Below are 17,739 nucleotides of genomic sequence, written 5' to 3' on the forward strand. Positions count from 1 at the left end.
TTTTTTAAAAAAGCTTTATTGAGCTATAATTCACATACTGCAAAATTAACCCCTTTAAAGTGTACAAGTTTTTAATATATTCAGAATTGCTCAAGTAGCACCACTATTTAATATTAGGACATCTATGCCACCCCAAAAAGAAACCTCATACCCATTAGCAATTGCTCCCTCTTCCACCTAGCCCTTGACAACCACTAATTTACCTTCTGTCGGTATAGAATGTCTATTCTACATATTTTATATAAATGGAATCATACAATATGTGGCCTAGTGTGACTGGTTCTATCACTTAGCATGTTTTCAAGGTTCATTCATGCTGTAACAAGTATCATATTTCTTTTTATGGCGGGATAATATTAGGTCTATAATCCATTTTAAGTTATTTTTTGTGGATGGTAAGAGGTAGGAGTCAAACTTCATTATTTTACAAGTGAATATCTGTTTGTCGCGGCACTTCTTGTTGAAAAGATGATTTTTTTCCCCAATAAATCATTTTGGTATCCTTGTCAAAATCAGTTGATATAAACGTAAAGTTTTATTTCCGGATTCCAGTTCCATTCCAATGATCTGTCCATACTCATGCCAGTAACACAGTGTCTTTGTTTGTTTGTTTTTTTATTGCAGTAACTTTGGTTTACAACATTGTAAAAATTTCAGGTGTACATCATTATACTTCTATTTCTGCAGAGATTACATCATGTTCACCACCAAAATACTAATTACAACCCATCACCACACACATGTACCGAATTATCCCTTTCACCCTCCTCCCTCCCTCCTTCCCCTCTGGTAACCACCAATACAATCTCTGTCTCTATGTGTTTGTTTATTGTTGTTATTATCTACTACTTAATGAAGGAAATCATACGGTATTTGACCTTCTCCCTCTGACTTATTTCACTTTGCATTATATCCTCAATGTCCATCCATGTTGTCACAAATGGCTGGATTTCATTGTTTCTTATGGCTGAGTAGTATTCCATTGTGTATATATACCACAGCTTCTTTATCCATTCGTCCCTTGATGGGCACTTAGGTTGCTTCCAAGTCTTGGCTATTGTGAATAATGCTGCAATGAACACAGGGGTGCATGTACCTTTACAAATTGGTGTTTTCAAGTTCTTTGGATAAATACGCAACAGTGGAATAGCTGGATCATATGGTAGTTCTATCCTTGATTTTTTGAGGAATCTCCATACTGTTTTCCATAGTGGCTGCACCAGTTTGCACTCCCACCAGCAGTGTATGAGAGTTCCCTTCTCTCCACATCCTCTCCAACACATGTTGTTTCCTGTCTTGTTAATTATAGCCATTCTGACAGGCGTGAGGTGATATCTCATTGTAGTTTTGATTTGCGTTTCCCTGATAGTTAGTGATTTTGAACATCTTTTCATGTGTCTGTTGGCCATCTGTATATCTTCTTTGGAGAAATGTCTGTTCAGGTCTTTTGCCCATTTTTTAATTGGGTTGGTAGTTTTTTTGTTGTTGAGATGCATGAGTTCTTTATATATTTTGGAGATTAAGCCCTTATCAGATGTATGATTTGCAAATATCTTCTCCCAATTGTTAGGTTGTCTTTTCGTTTTGTTGATGGTTTCCTTTGCTGTGCAGAAGCTTTTTAGTTTGATGTAGTCCCATTTGTTTATTTTTTCTATTGTTTCTCTTGCCCGGTCAGACATGGTGTTTGAAAAGATGTTGCTAAGACCGATGTAGAAGAGCATACTGCCCATGTTTTCTTCTAGAAGTTTCACAGTTTCAGGTCTTACATTCAAGTCTTTAATCCATTTGGAGTTAATTTTTGTGTATGGTGTAAGGTAAGGGTCTACTTTCATTTTTTTGCACGTGACTATCCAGTTTTCCCAACACCATTTGTTGAAGAGACTTTCTTTTCCCCATTGTATGTTCTTGGCTCCTTTGTCGAAGATTAGCTGTCCATAGATGTGTGGGTTTATTTCTGGGCTTTCGATTCTATTCCATTGATCTGTGTGTCTGTTTTTGTGCCAGTACCATGCTGTTTTGGTTACTATAGCTTTGTAGTGTATTTTGAAATCAGGGAGTGAGTAACACAGTGTCTTGATTACTGTTGCTTTGTCATAAGTTTTGAAATTAGGAAATATGCGTCCTCCAACTTTGCTCTTTTTAAAGATGGTTTTGTCTAATCTGGATTCCTGCATTTCCATATGAATTTTAGGATGTTTGTCAATTTCTGAAAAAAAAAGACAACTGGGACTTTTAATAGAGATTGCATTGAATCTGTAGATGAAGTTGGGAAGTATCATAATCTTAACAATATTAAATCTTCTGATCTATGAACATGAGCTATCTTTCCATTTATTAAGGTCTTTAATTTCTTTTAACAATATTTTGTAGTTATTAGTGTACAAATCTTATACATCTTTTGTTAAAATATTAAGTATTTTTACTCTTTTTGATGCTACTATAAATAGAATTGTTTTCTTAATATGATTTTTGGATTGTTCATTGCCAGTGTATAGAAACAAACAATAGAAATAAATTTTGTGTATTGATTTTGCATCCTCCAATCTTGCTGAACTTATTAGTTCTAATAGTGTTTTCATGCATTTCTTAGGTTTTCTATATAAAAGACCATGTCTTCTGTGAATAGAGATAGTTTTACTTCTTCCTTTTCAATTTAGATGCTTTTTATTTCTCTTTCTTGTCTAATTGTCCTGGCTAGAATCTCTTAACAATGTTGAATAGAATCTCCCCCTTTTTTTCGCTTATAGCTTATCTCTGTCTTTATACTTAAAGTGTGTTTTGTGTAAATAGCATCATAGTTGAGTATTATATTATATTGATATGCCATTCTCTGCCCTTTAATTAGAATGTTTATTCTTTTTACATTTCATGCATTTTTTTTGTATAATTGCAGTTGGTGGTATGATGGTAAACAGGCTTTCCAAAATAAAAAGTTCTAACTTTTAGCATCTGCTGGTTTCCATTGTATAAATATTTCCCCCGATGCTGGTTTCAAACTACCAACATGTTTTCACTAGATGGAGAGTTGGTAAAGGTAGACGTCATTCACCTTCACGAAGTGGCATCAATCAGTTCCAGCACATCACTGGTTTAATATCACCATCTTTCTATTTGTTTTGTCTCTCTCCCCTTTTTCTTTGTTTATTTTCCCGTCTTATTCTATGCCTTGTTATAGGTTGAGTTGCCTTAGAATTCTATTTAGTCTTTTCTAATGGATTATTATCTACACCTCCACATTCTATTCTTTCTTCAGTGATCGCTTTAAGGTGTACAGGATAAATATTTAACTGCTCACAGCCTATCTTCACATAATATTATACCGTTTCGTGCATAAAATAAGAACCCAACTTACAACAGTATACTTCCCATTTTCCCTCCCCCTCCTTTTTCTCTTGTTGATTAATTTCTTGTTAATTTTATTTGTAAAAATGTGATTAATCTTACAAAAATTGTTATTGTTTTGTTCAGAAAATCAATTATCTTTTACACAATTTAAAAATGGTAAATATGAAAAGTCAGTTATATTCTCAGTTTCATACCCCTGTATGTAATGTGTCTTTTTCTCTCTGGCTAATTTTAAGAATTTTTCTTCATAATCACTGATTTTTTTTTTTAGCAATTTGATCATGCTATGCCTTTGTCTTGGTTTTTCTGCTTGGAGTATGTTGAGCCCTTTAGATCTCTGGGTTAATATATATATTTTGGCGAGGAAGATTAGCCCTGAGCCAACATCCAATACCAATCCTCCTCTTTTTTCTGAGGAAGACTGGCCCTGAGCTCACATCCGTGCCCATCTACCTCTGCTTTCTATGGGACGCCGCTACAGCATGGCTTGACAGTGGTGCGTCGGTGTGCACCTGGGATCCAAACCCTCAAACCCCAGGCGGCCGAAGCGGAGCACATGCACTTAACCGCTACACCACGGGTGCTGGCCCCTGGGTTAATATTTTTAATTAATTAATTCCGGAAAATTCCAGCACTTCAAAAAATTTTTTTCTCTTAGAAGTGATGGATATTTTTATGGCATAGATTATGCTGATGTTTTCATGAATGTAAATTATCTCCAAACTCATTAAGTTGTATACATTAAATATGTACAGTTTTTTGTAAGTCAATCATATCTCAATATGGCGTTAAAAATTTTTTTTTCTGACTCCTCTCTTTTCCGAGAATCTAATCACACATATATCGGACAGCTTGATATTGTTCGTTAGGCAGTGCACGCTTCATTGTTGATTTTTTAAAAGCAGCTTGAGTTATAATTTACATACCATAAAATTCACTCATTTTAAGTGTATAATTTAATCATTGTTTTGTAGATTTACAGAGATGTGCACCATTACCACAATTTTAGAACATTTCCAACATCCCATAAAGGAATCTTGTGCCTATTTACAGAGACTTCCCATTTCTACCTGAAGACCTGCACGACCGTTAATCTACTTTATATCTCTATGATTTGCCTTTTCTTGACATTTCATATAAATGGGATCACACAATATGTTTTCTTTTGTGTTTGGCTTCTTTCACTGAGGTTTTTGAGGTTTGTCTGTTAATTTTTTTATCCCTTTTTCTATCTCTACTTCAGTTTTGACAGTTTCCATTGCACTGTCTTGAGGTTCACTTATTCATAGTTTGCAGTTTCTAATATATTAAGTCCAGGGAATTTTTCATTTCAGATATTTTAATTTTCAAATCTGAAAGTTTGACTTGGCTCTTCTTTATAGTGTCCATTTCTTTCCTCATTGTATACATATTTTCCTTAAATACTTAATTATATTCACCATAGCTGATTTACAGTCCTTACCTTTTAATTTCATTGTCTGTGTTATTTCTGGGTCTGCTCCTATTGACTGATTTTCTCCTGGTTATCTGTCACATTTTCTTGCTTCCTTGAAGTTCCAATAAATCTTTATTATATGCCTTCTATTGTTCTTATTATGTTATCCTATCTATATGTTATCTAATTGAGTGTATAAATTTTGTTCTTTCTTTGAAGAAGGTTGAGTTTTATTCTTGTGAGCAGTTAATCTAGAGCAGTTCCCCTTGATCTTTTTGAGGCTTGTTTTAAAAGTAAAAAGTAACATAAAAAAAGTTAAAAAGTAATGTAACCTATTTGTTGCTGTCAGTGCTGTTGAGTGGATTCCAACCCCTGAGTACAGCAGAGCTGAACCCTGCTGAACCCTGCCTTTATCAAGCAATGCTCTACTGCTACTGCTATTCATAGGGTTTCTTTGGCCAATTTTTTCGGAAGTGGCTGGCTGGGTCCTTCTTCTTAGTCTGTCTTAGTCTGGAAGCTCTGCCGAAACCTGTCCTCCATGGGTGACCCTGCTGGTATTAGAAATACTGATAGCGTAGCTTTCAGCATCACAGCAACACACAGCCGCCACAGTATGACACCGACAGACAGGTGGTGTGGTTCCCTGAATGGGAAATGAACCCAGGCCACAGCAATGAGAATGCCGCATCTTAATCACTAGACTGCCAGGGCTGCCTAGCATAACCTATACTGTATGGTAATTTAGATCTAGTCTTAAAGTAGAGCCTTTCTGGAGCCTCTACTGAATGTCCAGTTGTTCAAGGATGTCTCTCCACTCTGGCTCAAGTACAGAACTTGAATGTCTCTGGTTCTGTGGAAGCTCTAGAACTATAAACTCTAGTTTATAGCTCCCTGATGGTTGTCTTTGCCTGGCCTCATTGAGTCTCAACCCATGCAAACACAGATTAATATTTAGCCAAAGACTTAAAGGGACCCTTATGAAGATTTCTGCTGCTCTTATTCTGTGTAGTTCCTATTCTCTTGTCTTCTGTACCACAAATTCTAGCTACCTCAACCTCCCTAATCGCTGATCTCTGTCTTCCTAGCTCTGTGGGACTATCGTGCTTTGCTTAGGTTCTCTCTCTCTGCCCCATGGCTTATGCAGTCACTCTGGGTAATTGTATGATTTACTTTGCTTATCTTTCTTCTCTCGGGGATAACAGTCCTGCACTGCCTATAGTCCAATATCTGAAGATAGTTGTTTCAAATATTTTCCCCAGTTTTCTAGTGTTTTACCACAGGAAAGCTAGTTCAGTACTAATACTCCATCACGGTAAAAACCTGAAGTTCCAAGAACATAAATTTTTAAATCAGAAACATTTTTTCCCAAGAGGTATCTTATGACTTTAAAGTGTATTTTAAAATGATTTTTAAATTACCAAGGGGATAGTAAAGTAAATTTTTAAAATGTGAGAAATCTCCAAGGTATTTAACTGTGGTTACCTTTATGCAGGTCAATGAAAAACAAAACTTTAAAACCCAAGTAGTAATTATGAGCTTATGTCAAGATTATTCAGTGTATGTTCCTCCAAGTTTTATCTCTACCTTCATCCTCCAAAGACAAGCCATTTGTTTGTAAAATATTTTTCTTCTAAAAAGAAATTGTTTCCAGAAGGGGTTTATATTTGATTTAAGATGTTATTTGGAAAATGTTTAAATACACGAAATATGTCTTAAAATATCCTCTAAGTGGAAATTAAGTAGCTACATAATTATATGGGTTCAAAATAAATGTAAAGTCTTTCCAGCTTCTATCAATCTAATAATAATAGTAATAATATTAATAGCTGATACTTACATAGATTTTATTATGTGCCAGGTAATCCAAGTGCTTTTAATATGTTAACTTGTTCAATAAGCCTATGAGGTAGAAGTTATAATTTATTCACTCTACAGATGAAAAACAGAGCTACAGAGAGATGAAGTAATTTTCCCAAGGTCACACAGTTAGAATGATTCAAATGTATTTTGAATAAATCTTGGAGAAGGTGCTTCTGTCCTCTCCAAAAAGGAGACTTCACTAGATGACGTAATCATTTAAATTTATAATCCCTTTTGATTGCTGGCTCAAGGCCCAAACTCATACTCATACCTAAGGAAAATCTTGCCAGATTAAGTCAACTGGAGTGTTGCCCACATTCGTTGTATAACTCATATCATCATAAGTATCCTGTAACGGAGGCCAGAATTTAGGAGAAAAGTGGTCATTCACATCGACTGTTTCTTGGATTGAAAAAGCTGGGTTTTTTGCTAGCATCACAATAGTTTTATTTAAGACATTGTTCACGTCTATTCAAATGAAAACAACATTCTGGGTTGGTTCACTCAAACAAATTTTATCTTTTCTAACAGAGTTGGAGGTTGAGAGACTTGGAAAGTAGCTGTCCTATTTGAACTGTTGGCAGGAGGCACAGCTTTCTTTCAGCACATAAAATCTTAATGATTGAAATTCGTGTGTATTAAAAGCCCCCAGAAGAGAAGTGCTCATTTTGGTAGAGAATCTACTGATAGAGGCAGAAAGTAGTGGCTAAAAGAAGGTGCCCTTGGCAAAAGTAGGAATGTAAGTTGGGAGAGGGGTGGCCTGGTGATGTTCACACCTTCCTGGGGCCCTGGCCCACCTATGCAGGCTGGGTTCCATTCACAACTAAACCAGAAAGAAGTGCCACTTTGGTGGGTGAAATTTCCCAAGAGTTAAGTTATGGTAGATAGGAAAAATCTATGAATTCTAGCAACAATGGAGACACTATAGACCTCAATTTGTCAGAAAGATCTAAAGCATCTCTATAGAGGCCTGAAATCCAAGAATATGTGTAGGGTGGTTAGCGCTACTTCCTCAGGGGTTTCCTCACATCTGAGTCCCTGGCTGGCATGGCTGTGGACATATATTGATTATATCTGACCTGAAACGCACTACTGCCTGATTGACATGGCCTGACTTGATGGCGCAAACACATCTCCTCTGGATACTACGACACCTACTAAAGTTGTCCCTTTTAGAGCCTCCAAATGTTGAAAAAAGACTAGTGTCCCTTTTCCAATGCATATAGCTAAATATAAAAACAATATTAAGCCAGAATATGCATAATTTACATTAAAGAGAAATTAAAATAGTTTCTTCCTGGATTTTCAGATTGCAATATCCTGAATAAATTCACTGAAGCTGAACTTAACTTCTTTCTCTCTCTTACTCGTTTTTTTTTTTGATGCCCCAAGCGTGTTTAGTCTGCCCATTCAGTAACTCAGCATAGCCCACTAGCCAGCTCAAATCTGAAATTTTTTTTCATATCCTATCGTTATTTTAATTTTGAACTTACTTGCCAGTCATTCTCAATAGTATGCAAAACTGAATTGCTGTATGAGTATGTCGCTATAGCTAAGACAATCATGCTTACTTTTGTAAACTTTTAGGAAAAAGCTCAAGGAGAATTACTATAGCTCTTTTGCCTTTTATCATCATAAATATCCTGTACCTGAAATCAGGATTTATAAATGAGAAGAGCAGACTTTGGGAATAGGGTGGAGTTGAGTGAGGCTTAGCACACCTGATCTGAAAATATATTTTGATAAACATTTCTTCCAGGAAATAAGAGAACTTAGCAATTAAAAACTTTAATATGGTACTGGGCAGGGGAATGTGTAATAACTACAGATAATAAATAGGTTACAGAGAATTGGAAAACATAGAGGAAGAGAGAGAAAGCATTGAGCCCTTATGCATATTAATACCAACCTGATGCATTTGTAAATTTGTGGCATTAATAATCTATGTACAAAAATGAACATAATTTTATAATTACAAAATAAAGGAGTTAAATTTCTAAGAAAAGCATGTGAATTGAAATGAGTCAAATATTTCAGATCACTATCATTTAAAAAGTCATTTTTTATGACAATCATGGAAATATTTTAAATTAACAGAACTATTTTCCAAAATCTAATTCAATAAAAAATCCCCATTGCAATTTTGAAGATGAGTTAACTCATCTGAAAGCAGGGCAATTTTTGCCATGAATTTTAACACACGTACAAAGTCTCTTATGTAAAGAGCCATGTACAGAAACCAATTATTTGCAGTGCAGATCAAACTTGCCTAAAAGAACCGAAAAACTTCATTTAGAACTTACTAAACAAAAAAGTCAATATTTGGAAATATGCTATTTGTTGATATATTACGGGTTTGAAAATTGTTAATAAAAATTATAACACTGGAATTTAGATATACCTTTGAAATTTTTATTATTTACTCAAAAAGTGTTTTAAAATTAACTTTACTGTTTTAATCCCTGAATTAAGTTTTCTCAGCAGGTGGGCATGCCCCATCTGCTGAATTACCAGTTATTTGGGTCTCGTGCCAATTGGAGTATTTCTAAATGTGGGATATTTTTACAAACCACTCAGGGGTGAGCCATTAGACTGCAGCTCCCCATGTCTTCATGAAATAAGTATCAACAGCTCCAGCACACTGAGGGTACAAGTAACATCAAGTCTATTTTCTTTTTCCCAAGTTAAATTAAATTTGTTTGAACCCCTCCATGCCAGATTGGAAGAAAATCCTACAATATACTTTCAGGGCTCCTTCAATCCCTTTGCTCATCCAAAAACTGTGGTGGTTTTTCATCCGACAAAGAGGTCCATCCATTTTCTCTTCTACCAGAACTCTGTGTGTCTTAAGATCAGCTGTTGCCTTGTGGTCACTTACTTGTTGCCCCACGCTCTCCCTCTTGCCTGTCCACTTGACTGTCCAGAGGTGCAGGGAAGCCATTCTCCACCAACTGCTGCCACAGGTCACCCTAAGCTTTCACAGGAGGTCACATCTGTGGGTGGCTCCACTTGCCTTCTCTGGGTTCCCTGGACATCACCTCAGCGCCCATGCAGCTGAGTTCTTCTGCCCAGAGGTGCTAGGCTTGAGCTGATTAGAGGGTCAGCCTATCACAGAATATGAAACTAGTGTCCCTCTTTCCAGTCTCAGAAATTCAGGGAGGCTGGGGAATGGGTTGGCCAATCTCCTTTCTTTCCCAACTCTCAAGACATAGAGTGCTCTTTCCACACCTTTCGTCAGAAAAGACAGCTTGCTTGCCTTTGAGAAGGGCACAGATTATTTTCAGTGGGAAATACTTTCTCTGCTTCCCTGATCAGTCATCTTGCCCAGGATAATCCAAGGGAATCTCCGGCATCCATCATGCTAAAGCGACAAATAAACAACCACCACTATTGCCAACAACAACACAATTCAAAACAAAGTTAAATCTTCAGTGGGTCATCCCACCACTTTTATACCATTATATAGTATAAGAATCTTCAGGTGACTTTCCATTTTTCAAAACCTCTACCATTTCCAATGAACTACTCACGTCTTCTCTTAGGTACTGAATTTAGGCAACAATTTTAGTTGGGACCTATTGCTGTCTATTCTCCAGGTAGGATAGAGCATTGCCATCCAGTAGAACTTCCTGTGATGATGGAAATGTTCTATATCCACGCTGTTTCACATGGTAGCCACTAGCCATTGAGCACTGGAAATGTGGCACATCCAGCTGAGAAACCAAAATTTTAATTTTATTTCATTTTAAATAATTTAAATAGTACATGTGGCAATAGCTAAAGCATTGGACAGATAGAGGAGTATTTGCTTTAATTACTCTTTCTGAAAGAAATTAATCAGAATGCATTTCCAGAGTGCATTTTTTTTCTTAAACTCTGAGTTGAAATGTGAATTTAATAAACTCCTCTTTAAACAAAACAAAACAAAACACTTCATCTGGTATTTTAAAAAACCACACACGCTGAAAATATGTATTTTTGTTCTTTTATCAAAACAAAAGCTTATTATAAACTCTAGAACCAGATATTTTTGCTGGATAAGGCTTATCCATCAGCCTTTCCCCCTTCCACAGCGTGGCTTTTATAAGTTAAACATTTGCAGTGGTAACATAAATAATTTCTCTCCAAAATTAACACACACTGAATTTCAAGTGCAGAGGGACATTCTCCACCCCTTGTCAACCCATCTTTCTGTCAACATGACCTGTCTCATGGAGCTGTTCTATGAATTGATTCATTTATAAAGTGTGCTTTTTTGACTCTTAAGAATAAGACCCTACTGTGTAGAGAAATTGAAAACTAAAAATAAATGTGAACTTATGTTATTTCTTTGGACTCACTATCTCTTTGACAACTTGCCTTCAACTAAAGCAGGACTGAGTTTGGTTAATAGCCTCGTCCAACAGACTTGGGTTTAGGTCCCACCAAAAAAGCTAAATATATATGAAACTTGATTGTCTTTAATAGGAGGTATTTTATTTTACCACAAAGCCACAGTTTGCCCATGGTTATTTTTAGAATCATGTTCATATTGGAAAATTGTATCCCCTACCACAAGGGCTAATGTTGGTTGCCAAAGATCCATTTATCTTCTCTCATACTCACTGGGCCTCCAGTCTCTAAAATTATATAAAAAAAAATGTCTGACCACAGGAATAATTCCAGTGTTCAAATATTATATTTTTGGGTAACTGAAAATTAAATCTGCAATGAAAAATTATTCACTTTTGCTTCTGTGACAAAAAGCCTAAGGAATCTTGCTTGGAAAAGATATCTATATTTATGAAGTCTAATTTATGCAACTTGTGGTCAACACGTCTTTTAATAAACAATTGGCATGCCTGAGTCTTCAGTAAACATGCTTTAAAAGCTGGCCCTGGAAGAACCTGTTTGAATAGAATTACAATTCAAATTTAGTTACACAACAAATTATTTTCTACTGGAATGAAAAGTTAAGCTGATTTAAAGAATATCTTTTCCCCTCGACTGTCTAATATAGTGGCCTAAGAGATGCACCATGACTATAATAATAATTTATTCAAGAACCAAAGCCGCTGTTCAGGCTCTACAAGGATCGTGTAAACTCATGCTTAATTTAAAATGCCTGCTACAGAAGAAGAGAGTGTGCATCAGAAATGTACCAAGGGGGCTATGTGAGTAAACCAAAGCCAGGAAATTCAGGCTGACGTCTTAGCAGTTTTCTCCAGTGGGCCTGAGCATTAAAAAGAATTACATGCTGAAGGAAGTATACTTGTACCAAAAGGTAATAACACGGCATCACTGGATTGGTCTCTGAGCCCAAATTAGGATTGATTAGATCTCTCATCCACACAATATGGCTGGGGACAAGCACAGGAGAAACACATAGATATACAGTATTTATTTCTGTTGTACTTAGCACAGTAGGATCTGTGCCCTATAAAAATTAACTACTTAGACGCTGAGATGGGTAATTCATGTTCCCCGTCTTCATCAAAGAAGGGATAGGAGGGGGCCGGCCCGGTGGTGCAAGTGGTTAAGTGCGCGCGCTCACCTGCGGCCCAGGGTTCGCAGGTTCAGATCCCAGGCGCGCATCAACGCACTGCTCGGCAAGCCATGCTGTGGCGGTGTCCCATATAAAGTGGAGGAAGATGGGCGTGGATGTTAGCCCAGGGCCAGTCTTCCTCAGCAAAAAAAAAAAAAAAAAAAAACAGAGGAGGATTGGCAGAGGTTAGCACAGGGCTGATCTTCCTCACACACACAAAAAAAGGGAAAGGAATAAATAGACTCAAATCATAACAAGAACTGGGCCTAAGGGGGGAAATAAACTTCCTAAACGAAGTAATGAGATATGAAAACAACTCACAGAGAATTGGTACAATCTCTGTCTCTAAAATATTTCAAAAAATAGGGTACTCCCTCTTTGTCTCGTAGGGGTGCCTTAAATTCAGCTTCTCGGGAAATAGGGGCTGTTCTGCAACTAAGGCTGGAAGTTACCCATGTGTGGCCATAAATCTGGGATGTAGCTCTTTCCTTCTATCCATGGATGCTGTACTGTGTACCCTGTCACCGACTTTGCTTTGCAACTGAGCCAACAGAGCTCAATAATTATTTGTTGGAGCAAATGAATAAATGTGGGAAGAAATGAAGAAGTTAGTTGTCTATGCTACATAACAAAAGTACCCTGTATTTGGCAGCTTAAAGCACAAACATTTATTCTCTCACAGTTTGTGTGGATCAGGAATTCGGGAGTGGCTTACCCAGGTGGTTCTAGCTCAAGGTTTCTCCTGACGTTGCAGTCAAGATGTTGGCCGGACTGTGGAAGCAGTGACCAGGGTCTCTCTACTGTAGGAGTTTGGGAGCTAAAGGGGCAATTATTAAGGAGCAGCAGGCAAGAACAATGGAGCAATCGGTGGAGATGCCAAATTTAGGGGTACCTGGAATTTGGTCACAGGAAATGGAACTATGTAAGGAAGAACTAAGAGAAGTCAGAAAGTCAAAGCAGAATGAAGAGGAGCAAGGGGCGAGCCAAGAAGCAAACCAATAATACATGATTTGGAAGAGAGAGGGTTGGAGGGCAGATCACATGGTAAGAGAAGAAACTAGGCTGGGAAGTACCAGCCAGAGCAGCCTGATTTGGGCCCTCTGCTGTTCCAAGGGCCTGTGCTCGCTCCAGCCAGGTTAGAGGGAGGGGCTAACAGATGGGATAGGTGGAGAAAGAGTTTTAGGAGGAAGGTTAGAAGAGGAGGATTTTTTACCCTGAAAGAATCCCTCTGTGGGCAGTTGCCTACTCCCCTGGAGTAGCTCTGGCCCTGCTTTGCATCTCCATCAACACTACCTCGGTCCAGCTCCCAACCTGGCCAGAGTCTCTGATGTGACATCAAACCACTGCCTCCGTCACCACGGGATTCTGAAAATATTTATTCACAACCCCCACAGATAGAACACAAAATCAATAAACATTAGGCTCCATCACAGTCTTTAAAAATATGTCACCCTAAGAAATCTGTAAGGAATTTCCCTTGTATTATTTTAAAAACAATTGAGAAAATTAGAAAACGGACTGGGTACTAGATAATGTTAAGTAATCATTGTTCCTTTATAATTTTTTAGGTGTGACAATAGTATTGTTATCACCTAGTCATTAGTGCTTAAAGTTCTAGAGCCCTAGACTGGTACCGGGGTGCAATTTCACTAGAAGATCCCTATTTTTTAATGATCTTCATCTGCAAATTCTTTCCCACGTTGCTGATGCCATGTGTTTGATACTGGGCACATCCTTCATTCTGATCCACTCTCCTTGACCTGCCTCATCCTCTGAATCTGGAGCTGTGGCCAGTCTTCTAACTTCTGATGTGGGTACTTGTTATTGAATGACAGCCTTGCTTTGCTCCTTAGACCTGAAATTGGGGGCTCTATTTCTGGCTTCATTATTTTGCTTCCTTCCTCACCTGTAATACAAGTTCTCCTTCTGGCTATTTAACATGAGTTTCCTAATAGATATCTTTGGACTTCACATCTTCAGAGTGTGTGTGTGTGTTGTGTCCTTGCTGGATTTGTTATGAGATGAGATCTTTACACTGATGACCCTGTTGCCTTCTCTAAAACTTGTCTGAAACATATCAGCTCTTCTTTTCATATTTCAAAGTCCATGTCCCTCCCTGGACCACTCACTAGGTTTGTTTCTTAACTGAAGGATGTTTCCTATACTTAACTTACTGGTTGAACAACAATGACTGACACGCACTGAATCCAATGAATGACCAAACTTATCCTGGCTTGGAAGATCAGCCCCGCTCATGTCTCTTCAACGACTTGTCAGTCATGTTACCTCAGATACCCACTTCTTCATTCTGCCCTTGTATTTTATCAAACTATGCCATAACTTCTACCAAAAGTTTGCAGTATAGAGAGTGCCTCATGGAGTACCCGACTTGGAAAACTTTTGATCCTCACAGATCCAGAACTTAAATTTCCAAATTCTCATAGGAGAAATTATCTAAATCAGTTAGAACGAGAGGAGCAAATTCTTCACCTAGCTACTAAATAGTAAACTCAGAAAACACGAGGGCATTTTGGAGTAAGCAGTGACATCTTTAAGAGTTGCTATAGGGCCAGCCCCGTGGCTTAGCGGTTAGGTGCGCGCGCTCCGCTGCTGGCGGCCCGGGTTCGGATCCCGGGTGCGCACCAAGGCACCGCTTCTCCGGCCATGCTGAGGCGGCGTCCCACATACAGCAACTAGAAGGATGTGCAACTATGATATACATCTATCTATTGGGGCTTTGGGGAAAAAAATTAAAAAAGGAGGAGGATTGGCAATAGATGTTAGCTCAGGGCCAGTCTTCCTCAGCAAAAAGAGGAGGATTAGCATGGATGTTAGCTCAGGGCTGATCTTCCTCACAAAAAAAAAAGAGTTGCTATAACCCATACTGGCAACTTGCATTTGTTCTTCACTTGGCCAGAGAGAATTTCAAGCAGCCCCCGTGGGTTCACTCAATTCCCGGCTCATCCTTACATTGTATTCCGGGACCCCCACTCTAGTGAATACTGCTCCTTGGAGCAGCCAAAACCGAGGCCCGAGCAAAGAGGAAATCCCTCATCCATTTTTAGGAACCCAGGAAATGGCTTATGTTTATTTGACCCTAATTGAATTCAATTACAAATATTTAGTTTATTTGGTCTATAACTCATTTTACTAGATGCCGGAATTCTGGAAGCAATTTGTAAAAATAAAAAAAAAAAAAGATAAGAAATAGTCCCTATCCTCAATGTGCTCTAAGCTTAATAAAAATTTACACATATAGTTATTGTGTAACAGAAAGGTAAGAGCCCTGACCCTGAGAGAGCCCCAGAAGGCTGGGAGGGGGTTCAAAGAGAGGAGACACTTGGGCAGAAAGCGGGTGGTGTGAGGCTGCATTTAGCACAGGCCCTCAGTGCCAAATGTAATTTTAATGGCAGCAATAAGAGGGGGAACGGCGTGCTTTGGCCATGGGTTGGCAAACCTTTTCTGTAAAGGGCCAGGTAATAAATATTTTAAGGTTTGCAGGTCACATCCTGTCTCTGTTTCATGTTCTTAGCCTCTTCCTCCTCTACCTTTTTTTTTTTTTTTTTTGCTGAGGAAGATTAGCCCTGAGCTAACATCTCTGCCAATCTTCCACTATGTATGTGGGTTGCTCCCACAGCATGGCTGACGAGTGGTGTGGGTACACGCCTGGGATCTGAACCCACGAACCTGGGCCGCCGAAGTGGAGTGTGCCAAACTTAACCACTAGGCCACAGGGCTGGCCCCCTCCTCTATCTTTTAAACATATAAAAACCATTCTTAGCTTATGGGCTGTACAAAAACAGGCTATAGACCAAATCCCACAGGGCATAGTTTGCCAACCCCTGCTGTTGGCAGCATGAGCAAAGAAACGGATGTGGGAAGCTATGGTGTGTTTCTTTTGGCTGAAGGTTATGGAAGTTTTGGGGAGAGTGGGAGATAGGATTGGAAGAGTTGGTTAAAGTTCTAGATGCAGAGACTTGGATGCCAGTAAGTTCATCTGGCAACAGAGAAAAGTTGAAGTTTTCCAAGCAAGGAAAATGATACGACAGAGTTTCGATTTTGGAAGTTAATTTGCTGAGAGTATGTAGGATGGAATAGTGTGGGGAGATGTGGGGTGTACACAGGGGAAAACAGACGAGGTCTGAATTTGGATGATAGTTACAGTGATTGCAGGGTAGAGACAGAAAGGAGGGACCAGGTACCTTTTTATGAAGGAAAGAAATATGCATATTGTTATGGAAAGTATATTTGCATAAATAAAGCATGGCATTATGAAAGCAAGGCTTGGTGGAACCAAATGAATTACAAATACAAAGTCATTAGTAATACAAGATTTCACCATGTCATCATCAAGTTTTACTCCACAAACTGGAATTTTGATTCTCAGGCTGCTGACGGCAGCAAAGTAATTTCCCGTCAAATTGACACCCAGCCTGGTGAGATTCTTTTGGAGATCTCCTATCTGATGGTCAACTGAGGATTTATTAAAGGCTATTTGTCATTGAAGATGGCCATGTCTCAGGAGAAAAGCAGGCAAGAGCCATGTATGAAAAAAAGTTTGAGGGAGAAGAGAAATTCAAATGCATTTCTTAAATATGAAGAAAATAATTGAAGTAACATTATTGGAATTAATTCACCAAACTAACCAACTTAAGTTCTCTTTCACAAAACTGTGCAGAAAAAAATGAACAAAAATGGAGACCTCACAAGGTCTGTGTCCAAAGGACAATCTAGCAGTCCCAACATTTCTCATAGGCAGCAAAGAGTTTTCCCCTCTAGAAGGAATAGAAATTACGCGCCAGCATTGCTCTGTCATCACCTACAGTGAATGCCCATGGACGCTCCTTTGTGTAACTCCAAATTTGGCCTGAATCAGATAGCTCCACAAGCAGAACACTCTCCATCCATAGCAGAAAGAACTTCAAGGGAATATGGGAGGGGGTTGAAGGAGAGCCCTAAAGCTATATAAATGTAATAGTGAAAATAGTTATATGGAAAAGATAAATAGAAACTAGTAAGTGCTCCAAACATTCCCGTGTGTATTTAAACTTTTCCTAGGACCTAGAAATTATTAAGTCTTCAGAGACATAAACCAGAGTAGTTTCCTAGAAGGTTCTAAATTGCTATTGGCTGTTGTGACCACAATCTGTAAATATTGAGAGTTTATTTCCTTCATGAGATTCTTGGGAAGAGAATTTAAAGAAACATTCTTAGACAGACCAAGCAACTCCCTGCCACCTGTATGCACTGAGTAGTTTTTGAACTTCATTTAGTGAAAACTGCTTCCTTTCATATATCAAGAAATTGTAGCATAATTTTAAACACGATTGCTTTTTTCATTTAGTCTACATAGCTAAAAATGGCCAACTTAAACATGTTTTTTCTGTCACTATATGCAGCCTGTGAATTTGAAGTAACACTATGAACTCATTCCAAATGCAGAACTCTCAAAGAATTATGCATTTTTAAAGAAATAATAACACCACCTTCAATGATTAAAATATTGTAAATCATAGGTAATGATTGATGGGGAAGATCTGTGCTTGTAGCCCAAAGGGTAAAATTCTCCAGAATC

Source organism: Diceros bicornis, chromosome 10 (assembly GCF_020826845.1).
Source record: "Diceros bicornis minor isolate mBicDic1 chromosome 10, mDicBic1.mat.cur, whole genome shotgun sequence".
In the NCBI taxonomy this organism is placed as follows: Eukaryota; Metazoa; Chordata; class Mammalia; order Perissodactyla; family Rhinocerotidae; genus Diceros; species Diceros bicornis.